Here is a 10,450-nt window from a genome sequence, read left to right on the forward strand (position 1 = left end):
GGGTGTGTGTATGTTAGTGACTACACTGGTATAGTGTGGTGCTCATTAAGTGATATGTAATGGCGAGCACATGTAGTCGGAGGATAGTGTAGCGGGGAGCGGAGTGTATGTAAGTCGACTGTTTGGTGGCAGTGACCTTTAGTGCGACGGAGAGATCTAGTGGAGTGTATAGAGTATGGACTGGGACACAGAACTTATGTAGACTATATGACTGAGGCGTCGATGCAGAATAGCGTGAATTAGGATATATGTACATTAGTTGATCTCAATATTTGAATTGTGGGAGATGTTGTACACACTTGCTGACACGAGTAGGTCTAACAGCAGAACTACGGACAAAGTTAGATAAAAAGGACTGAGTGTCAGAATCCATGGACGTTGGTGCAAACAGAGAGATATTTATGTAGATGGTGATGTATCTTTATATGGGGGTGAAGGCACAAGCACACAGTAAGATATCCAGGAAGAGGAGTAACAGTATTGTTAGGCTGGAACAGTGGATAGTTGGGGACTATTACGTGACAGGGAATGATGGTTTGTGATGGGGAGATACAATGAGTACACATAGTGAGATAGTTGAATCGGTTTAGATGAAAGAGTCACATTATCAAGGAGCGTACACAGCTGAGAGAGAGAGTCGTAATGTCACCACTAACATTGGTGTACCATAACAATAATCTAACAATGGAAGCGGTTACATGTTACTGAAGTGGTTATAGTGCGGTCAGATCTATTGTCATGGGGGGGGGAGTGGTTAGACCACAGGGGAGTGTAATATGATATAGGGAGGTGGATATTATTAGGATGTAGTAAAAGAGAGAATTTAGAGGGATGATAAAAAATTATGAGATTAGACGTGTACTGATTTAAGGTTATCATCACTTGGATATATGAAGTGTACTATTATTAGATCAGTTAGAAGGACAGAGCAGCACAGAGTATTAGGATGAAGATAAATTAATCCATGATACTTCGACAAGCGTGATATGCACATCAAGTGGAGTGATATGGATAATACACTTTATTACACGAGTAGACAGTAGTCTATATACAGACATTCAGTGCACGACGAATGTACATTGATCATGTCTAGTTATCTAATTTGGAGAGAGTGCAAGGGAATCAGTAGGCGATGCAGAGGTGTGATGGTAGTGTGAGGGACACAGATAAGGAGACAACACAGCTATTAGTACAGAAGACAGCATGTTCGAACATTTACGACAGATAGGACTTGAAGCATCTAGACAGTTTGCAATGTCAGCTATAGATCATTTATGAGATTGACACACAAGGATGTAATTGGAGTTTAGGTAGTGGGGAGAGAGAGAGTATGTCATTTGTATGAAATGTATTTCAATGTGATCTCATGGTGAAACAGGAGACTGGACGTCAGTCTTGTCAGCGGGAGAGGTACATGGATTTTATAAAGTCATACGTGATGACACACATAGGACGGGAAAGCTGGTCTTTGTGACAGATGATATGAGTGGTCGTCTGGCATCTCTAGATGGTGAGTGGATTCGGGATCATAGTACAATCAACACAGGGGAAGTTGGTGGTTTGAGGATATCTTGGTGTGAGGACATTGCAGGTCTCCTGATGGAGTGTAGCAAGGTAGGAGGTAATGGGAGCGGACATAGGTGGGGTGTGTAACAAGGGGGTGGACATGGTGGGGTTTGATTGGTGTGTGAGACAGGTGAGGGTATCTACGATTGGAATGATGGAAGGATGGGCTAGGAGAAGAAGAGTGTGGGTGAGTGAGTAGCGAATAGTGATAGGTGGAGGCAAGGGTGAGAGGGTTAGATGGTGATATTTTGAGTGTTAAAACTAGAGGGGGAAAGGGGTGGTTGTTTGGAATAGGATTGTAATTAAGATGATGTAAGTGATGATGTGATGGAGGATGATGGAGAAGAGGGATCTCTGTGGGAGGAGTTGAGAGTTGGAGAGTGAGAGGGGTATGAAGATTGATGGCACATGGAGAGAGGTGGAATAGGATCGTGCGAGGGTATGAGCGGGTGGTAAGGCATTTTTGCAATGTGATATGTAAGTGTTGTGGGGGGGTTACTTAAATTTGAGAGTAGATGTAATAGTGGGTATGGTTGGGTGGGTGGTGGGGTTGTGGGGGGGGACACGGGTGAAGGGGGGGGGGGAATGGATCGTATAGAGTATAAGAGGTTATTAGGAGGTAGAGTTGTTGGAATATGAAGAGGGTGAGAGAGAGAAAGAGATGCGATAGGTAGGATGGGGGTGTGTGTATGACGAGAAGGAGAGTGGTGGTGATGAATCAGAGATGGATGGTAGATAGGGAGACAATGTGATGTGAAGAGGAATGGATGTCTGTGGGTATGTGGAGGTTGATAGGGCGGGTGGGATGATGGGTAAGCGAGGGGAATTTTGGGTGGTGATGAGTGGGGGACAGAAGGAGTTGTTTGAGTGGAGTGGAGTGAGGAGGATGGAAAGAAGAATTAGGGGCGTGCGTGTGGTGCGAACTGAGGGTAGAGAAAAGATTGGATATGGGGAGTTGTTCGGATGGAGAGAGTGGGACATGTGTATGAGAAATAGAGTGGGAGTTGGGGTGACAGGGATGTTGATAATAGTGGAAGTAGGAGAGGAGTGGGATAGTTGTTGATGTGAGGTATGATTTGAAAAGAAAGAGATAGTATAAGTGGAGGTGGAGTTTGTGAGAGAATTGGGGGGTGGAGAATTAGGAGTGGAAGAATTGATGAGGGGGGAGGATTGAATTAAATAGGAAAGGGGTGGTTAGAAATGGAAGGGGAAATATAGAACAAGGGTAGGAAGGTGTGAGTAGAGAGGAGGGTGTGAGATTGAGGGTCGGGAAAGGGGAGAGAGGGTGTAGTGAAGAGATATATGGGTGATGAAGTGGTAATTGAGATGAGGTGAGGAGTGTGATGTAGAGAGGGGGATAAAAGGAGTTGTATAGGAGTGAGGGGAGTGTTTATGATGAGGTGTAGAGGATGAATGAGATATTGTGGAGGATGTGGGTGATTATTAAATAGTTGGGAGAATATATGGGATGGTTAGTGATTTGTGAGAGGATGGGGAAGTTATTGGTTAGAGGGTTGATGTGTTTGACTGAGGAGGGAATGAGATGATATTAGGGATGAGGAGGTGTAGGGTTGGTGTGAGAATAGGTGGTTTATTGTTGGTGAATAGATGATGAAAGGGGGATGAGATGTTTTGAGATGAGAGAGTAGGATGGTGAATGTGGGGTAGGATGAGGTTTAAAATGGTATTTATAGGTGGAAGAGATTAGTAGATGGTGGTAAGAGAGGTGATGGATTTGGTGATAGAGAGGATAGTGTTGAAGTGAAGAGATTATTTTAGTGTAGTTATATAGATATGATGGGAGAGGAAATTTTATAGGAAGGAGAGTGGGAAGATGGGGGATGTGATAATTGGTTTTGATAAAGTGAGGAGAGTAAGAATAGGGAAGTGGTGTGAGAATGTGGGTAGGGAGTGTGGGGTAGGGAGGGTAAGAGTGATATGGTAAAATAATAGATGGGGTGTATTGTGAAATAGAAGTGAGAGGATAGGTGGTGGGAGATAGTTTTATGATATAGGGTAGAAAGTGTATGGAGATTTAATGAGGAAAGGGTAAAGGGTAGGATGATAGATTAATTTTATAAATGGGAAGGGAAAGATTTATGTAGTAAGTAGAGAGGGGGGTAAGATGAGGGGTGTATTATGTAATAGGTAGGATTATTATAAAATTTGGATGTAAGGATTTGGTGGGTGAGATAGAAAGAGGTTAAAGGAGAAGGGAAGAGGGGTGTTTGGGGTTTTGAATTTGTTGGAAGTAAAGAATGAAGAAAAAGGTTTAAAAATTGAAGTGGTAGGTGTGTTTTTATTGTTTTATTTTAGTGGATGTATTATGTGATTGATGAGGGTTAATTTGGAATGGATATTTAGTAGATGGGGTATTTTATTGGAGTGATGGAATGAAAATGATGTGTTGGGGTGTGGAATTTGGAATGATACTCTATTAGTGAAATGGTTGGTGAATGAATAGTGAAATGTTGGGGGGAAATATAGTATAGATAATTGGGTGTTCTGTAACAAAGCACAAATTGAGTAACTCTATGTTGGGAACGAAGGACATGATTGGTGAGAGGTGTGTGAATGTATGAGTTGGTAGTGGAAGATAATAGGTGGTAGGATCTGTAATTTTTTGGAAATAATTGAAAGATCCTATGGGTAGTGATGAATGGTTTTATTGTGAATATTTATGTAATGTGTATGTTGTGGTTGTGTAGTCTAGCAATTTGTTTATGATTATATAGGAATTTGGATAAGTGTAATATGGAATTTGGTTGGGGTATGATATTAATAGGATTTTTGTATTAAGATATGAATGATATTTAAATATATATTCTTATTGGATTCAATATTTGATTAAATGTGGGGATTAATTAACTCTGGTGTTGATGAGTGATAAAGGCTATAGCATGTTGGTTAAATTCGTCGAACAATACCTATAACAGATAACCTACGAAGACGGGTATCACATTAAATTGGTTGTGGGGTATATTGATATTTGACTGAAATGTATAAATAGGGAATTGGGTTTAATGTTTTTTATTGGTATTAATGATCTTGTATAGAGAAATAATCATATTCAATAATAATTACTGAAAATAATAAACGTGCCACAGGAAATTGTACCAAATCAGTTAAGAGTGAGGCCAACTGCAGCAAAGTCACAAGTCTAGAAAAGTTCTTTATAAAAAGTTGAAGTTTTGTTTTTGTTATATCTAAGATATGGATGGTGCATTATCACGAATATTTTTTATAGTATTAGAGGATTATTATACAATAATGATCAAAGTTTAATGTTCGTTATATTTTTTAGTTACGTTCAGCTATCGTAAAGGATAAGTCAGTTTGTATTTTTCATAATTACTTTTACCTTAGGGATATTTAAGGAGTTAGGGACAGAACCTAAATAAGAACCTACCCCTAGGGCTGAATTCTGGGAGTGGGAGGTGGGTTGATTAGAAAGGGTAATGAGTGGTGGGATGAAGAAGTAAGATTATTAGTGAAAGAGAAGAGAGAGGCATTTGGACGATTTTTGCAGGGAAAAAATGCAATTGAGTGGGAGATGTATAAAGGAAAAGAAAGAGACAGGAGGTCAAGAGAAAGGTGCAAGAGGTGAAAAAGAGGGCAAATGAGAGTTGGGGTGAGAGAGTATCATTAAATTTTAGGGAGAATAAAAAGATGTTTTGGAAGGAGGTAAATAAAGTGCGTAAGACAAGGGAGCAAATGGGAACTTCAGTGAAGGGCGCATATGGGGAGGTGATAACAAGTAGTGGTGATGTGAGAAGGAGATGGAGTGAGTATTTTGAAGGTCTGTTGAATGTGTTTGATGATAGAGTGGCAGATATAGGGTGTTTTGTCCGAGGTGGTGTGCAAAGTGAGAGGGTTAGGGAAAATGATTTGGTAAACAGAGAAGAGGTAGTAAAAGCTTTGCGGAAGATGAAAGCCGGCAAGGCAGCAGGTTTGGATGGTATTGCAGTGGAATTTATTAAAAAAGGGGGTGACTGTATTGTTGACTGGTTGGTAAGGTTATTTAATGCATGTATGATTCATGGTGAGGTGCCTGAGGATTGGTTGAATGCGTGCATAGTGCCACTGTACAAAGGCAAAGGGGATAAGAGTGAGTGCTCAAATTACAGAGGTATAAGTTTGTTGAGTATTCCTGGTAAATTATATGGGAGGGTATTGATTGAGAGGGTGAAGGCATGTACAGAGCACCAGATTGGGGAAGAGCAGTGTGGTTTCAGAAGTGGTAGAGGATGTGTGGATCAGGTGTTTGCTTTGAAGAATGTATGTGAGAAATACTTAGAAAAGCAAATGGATTTGTATGTATCATTTATGGATCTGGAGAAGGCATATGATAGAGTTGATAGAGATGCTCTGTGGAAGGTATTAAGAATATATGGTGTGGGAGGCAAGTTGTTAGAAGCAGTGAAAAGTTTTTATCGAGGATGTAAGGCATGTGTACGTGTAGGAAGAGAGGAAAGTAATTGGTTCTCAGTGAATGTAGGTTTGCGGCAGGGGTGTGTGATGTCTCCATGGTTGTTTAATTTGTTTATGGATGGGGTTGTTAGGGAGGTGAATGCAAGAGTTTTGGAAAGAGGGGCAAGTATGAAGTCTGTTGTGGATGAGAGAGCTTGGGAAGTGAGTCAGTTATTGTTCGCTGATGATACAGTGCTGGTAGCTGATTCATGTGAGAAACTGCAGAAGCTGGTGACTGAGTTTGGTAAAGTGTGTGAAAGAAGAAAGTTAAGAGTAAATGTTGAGGGTCAAGTCAATTGGGAGGTAAGTTTGAATGGAGAAAAACTGGAGGAAGTAAAGTGTTTTAGATATCTGGGAGTGGATCTGGCAGTGGATGGAACCATGGAAGCGGAAGTGAATCATAGGGTGGGGGAGGGGGCGAAAATTCTGGGAGCCTTGAAGAATGTGTGGAAGTCGAGAACATTATCTCGGAAAGCAAAAATGGGTATGTTTGAAGGAATAGTGGTTCCAACAATGTTGTATGGTTGCGAGGCGTGGGCTATGGATAGAGTTGTGCGCAGGAGGGTAGATGTGCTGGAAATGAGATGTTTGAGGACAATGTGTGGTGTGAGGTGGTTTGATCGAGTAAGTAATGTAAGGGTAAGAGAGATGTGTGGAAATAAAAAGAGCGTGGTTGAGAGAGCAGAAGAGGGTATTTTGAAATGGTTTGGGCACATGGAGAGAATGAGTGAGGAAAGATTGACCAAGAGGATATATGTGTCGGAGGTGGAGGGAACGAGGAGAAGTGGGAGACCAAGTTGGAGGTGGAAAGATGGAGTGAAAAAGATTTTGTGTGATCGGGGCCTGAACATGCAGGAGGGTGAAAGGAGGGCAAGGAATAGAGTGAATTGGATCGATGTGGTATACCGGGGTTGACGTGCTGTCAGTGGATTGAATCATGGCATGTGAAGCGTCTGGGGTAAACCATTGCAAGTTGTGTGGGGCCAGGATGTGGAAAGGGAGCTGTGGTTTTGCGCATTATTGCTACCTCACACACATGAGGGGGGGAGGGGGATGGTATTCCATGTGTGGCGAGGTGGCGATGGGAATGAATAAAGGCAGACAGTGTGAATTGTGTGCATGGGTATATATGTATGTGTCTGTGTGTGTATATATATGTGTACAGTGAGATGTATAGGTATGTATATTTGCATGTGTGGACATGTACGTATATACATTGTGTATGGGGGTGGGTTGGGCCATTTCTTTCGTCTGTTTCCTTGCGCTACCTCGCAAACGCGGGAGACAGCGACAAAGCAAAATAAATAAATAAATAACCTCTTTACTGAAGTCAAATGAGGTCAGTGGGACAGAACCTAAGGGAAAGGAAGCCTTAACCAATTAACATTCATCCCTGAGCTGGCACGACGCAGGGTTCAAATCAGTTTTGCTGCTGCATCCTACAGATACTGTTCTAGTCCCTACCTCTAAAGTAATTGCCCCTCTAAGGGACCCATTCAATTAAAAGCCTCTCAGAAAGGACAAAAAAATCAAAATGTGGGTAAAAGGGGATATGCTTGGATGAAAAGATGCGGGAAGGGAGGCATAGGTGGAGGAAAAGACATGACAGTCATGATAATATCAGCCATTTACTCAATAATTCTAATATTATTGTAAAATGCCAATTAAAAACTATAGAGAGAACTATCGAACCAACAATCTGAACTCTTCCAGTATTACTGTACATATACCACTAAAAAACAATCAACTAAACAAATGTTACGTAGGGATAAACAAACAGAAATATAATCCTAAAAGTACAAGTCTTTAACACTGGAAAAAATTATTATTCATTTATTATATTTCGTCGCTGTCTCCCGCATTAGCGAGGTAGTGCAAGGAAACAGACGAAAGAATGGCCCAACCCACCCACATACACATGTATATACATACACGTTCACACACGCACATATACATACCTATACATCTCAACGTATACAGATATATACACACAGACTTATTTTTTTTTTTTGCTTTGTCGCTGTCTCCCGCGTTTGTGAGGTAGCGGAAGGAAACAGACGAAAGAAATGGCCCAACCCACCCCCATACACATGTATATACATACACGTCCACACATGCAAATATACATACCTACACAGCTTTCCATGGTTTACCCCAGACGCTTCACATGCCCTGATTCAATCCACTGACAGCACTTCAACCCCGGTATACCACATCGATCCAATTCACTCTATTTCTTGCCCTCCTTTCACCCTCCTGCATGTTCAGGCCCCGATCACACAAAATCTTTTTCACTCCATCTTTCCACCTCCAATTTGGTCTCCCCTTCTCCTCGTTCCCTCCACCTCCGACACATATATCCTCTTGGTCAATCTTTCCTCACTCATTCTCTCCATGTGCCCAAACCATTTCAAAACACCCTCTTTTGCTCTCTCAACCACGCTCTTTTTATTCCCACACATCTCTCTTACCCTTACGTTACTTACTCGATCAAACCACCTCACACCACACATTGTCCTCAAACATCTCATTTCCAGCACATCCATCCTCCTGCGCACAACTCTATCCATAGCCCACGCCTCGCAACCATACAACATTGTTGGAACCACTATTCCTTCAAACATACCCATTTTTGCTTTCTAAGATAATGTTCTCGACTTCCACACATTCTTCAAGGCTCCCAGGATTTTCGCCCCCTCCCCCACCCTATGATTCACTTCCGCTTCCATGGTTCCATCCGCTGCCAAATCCACTCCCACACATCTAAAACACTTCACTTCCTCCAGTTTTTCTCCATTCAAACGTACCTCCCAATTGACTTGTCCTTCAACCCTACTGTACCTAATAACCTTGCTCTTATTCACATTTACTCTCAGCTTTCTTCTTTCACACACTTTACCAAACTCAGTCACCAGCTTCTGCGGTTTCTCACCCGAATCAGCCACCAGTGCTGTATCATCAGCGAACAACAACTGACTCACTTCCCAAGCTCTCTCAACCACAACAGACTGCATACTTGCCCCTCTTTCCAAAACTCTTGCATTTACCTCCCGAACAACCCCATCCATAAACAAATTAAACAACCATGGAGACATCACGCACCCCTGCCACAAACCTACATTCAACGAGAACCAATCACTTTCCTCTCTTCCTACTCGTACATGCCTTACATCCTTGATAAAAACTTTTCACTGCTTCTAACAACTTGCCTCCCACACCATATATTCTTAATACCTTCCACAGAGCATCTCTATCAACTCTATCATATGCCTTCTCCAGATCCATAAATGATACATACAAATCCATTTGCTTTTCTAAGTATTTCTCACATACATTCTTCAAAGCAAACACCTGATCCACACATCCTCTACCACTTCTGAAACCACACTGCTCTTCCCCAATCTGATGCTCTGTACATGCCTTCACCCTCTCAATCAATTCCCTCCCATATAATTTACCAGCAATACTCAAGAAACTTATACCTCTGTAATTCAAGCACTCACCTTTATCCCCTTTGCCTTTGTACAATGGCACTATACAAGCATTCCGCCAATCCTAAGGCATCTCACCATGAGTCATACATACATTAAATAACCTTACCAACCAGTCAATGACACAGTCACCCCTTTTTTTAATAAATTCCACTGCAATACCATCCAAACCCGCTGCCTTGCCAGCTTTCATCTTGTGCAAAGCTTTTACTATCTCTTCTCTGTTTACCAAATCATTCTCCCTAACCCTCTCACTTTGCACACCACCTCGTCCTAAACACCCTATATCTGCCACTCTGTCATCAAACACATTCAACAAACCTTCAAAATACTCACTCCATCTCCTTCTCACATCACCACTACTTGTTATTACCTCCCCATTAGCCCCCTTCACTGATGTTCCCATTTGTTCTCTTGTCTTACGCACTTTATTTACCTCCTTCCAAAACATCTTTTTATTCTCCCTAAAATTTAATGATACTCTCTCACCCCAACCCTCATTTGCCCTCTTTTTCACTTCTTGCACCTTTCTCTTGACCTCCTGCCTCTTTCTTCTATACATCTCCCACTCACTTGCATTATTTCCCTGCAAAAATCATCTAAATGCCTCTCTCTTCTATTTCACTAATAATCTCTCTTCTTCATCCCACCACTCACTACCCTTTCTAACATACCTAACTCCCATGCTTCCCATGCCACAAGCATCTTTTGCACAAGCCATCACTGTTATTCCCTAAATACATCCCATTCCTCCCCCATTCCCCTTACATCCTTCCTTCTCACCTTTTCCCATTCTGTACTAAGTCTCTCCTGGTACTTCCTCACACAAGTCTCCTTCCCAAGCTCACTTACTCTCACCACTCTCTTCACCCCAACATTCTCTCTTCTTCTCTGAAAACCTCTACATATCTTCACCTTCGCCT

The sequence above is a fragment of the Panulirus ornatus genome, chromosome 4 (assembly GCF_036320965.1).
Source record: "Panulirus ornatus isolate Po-2019 chromosome 4, ASM3632096v1, whole genome shotgun sequence".
Taxonomy (NCBI): domain Eukaryota; kingdom Metazoa; phylum Arthropoda; class Malacostraca; order Decapoda; family Palinuridae; genus Panulirus; species Panulirus ornatus.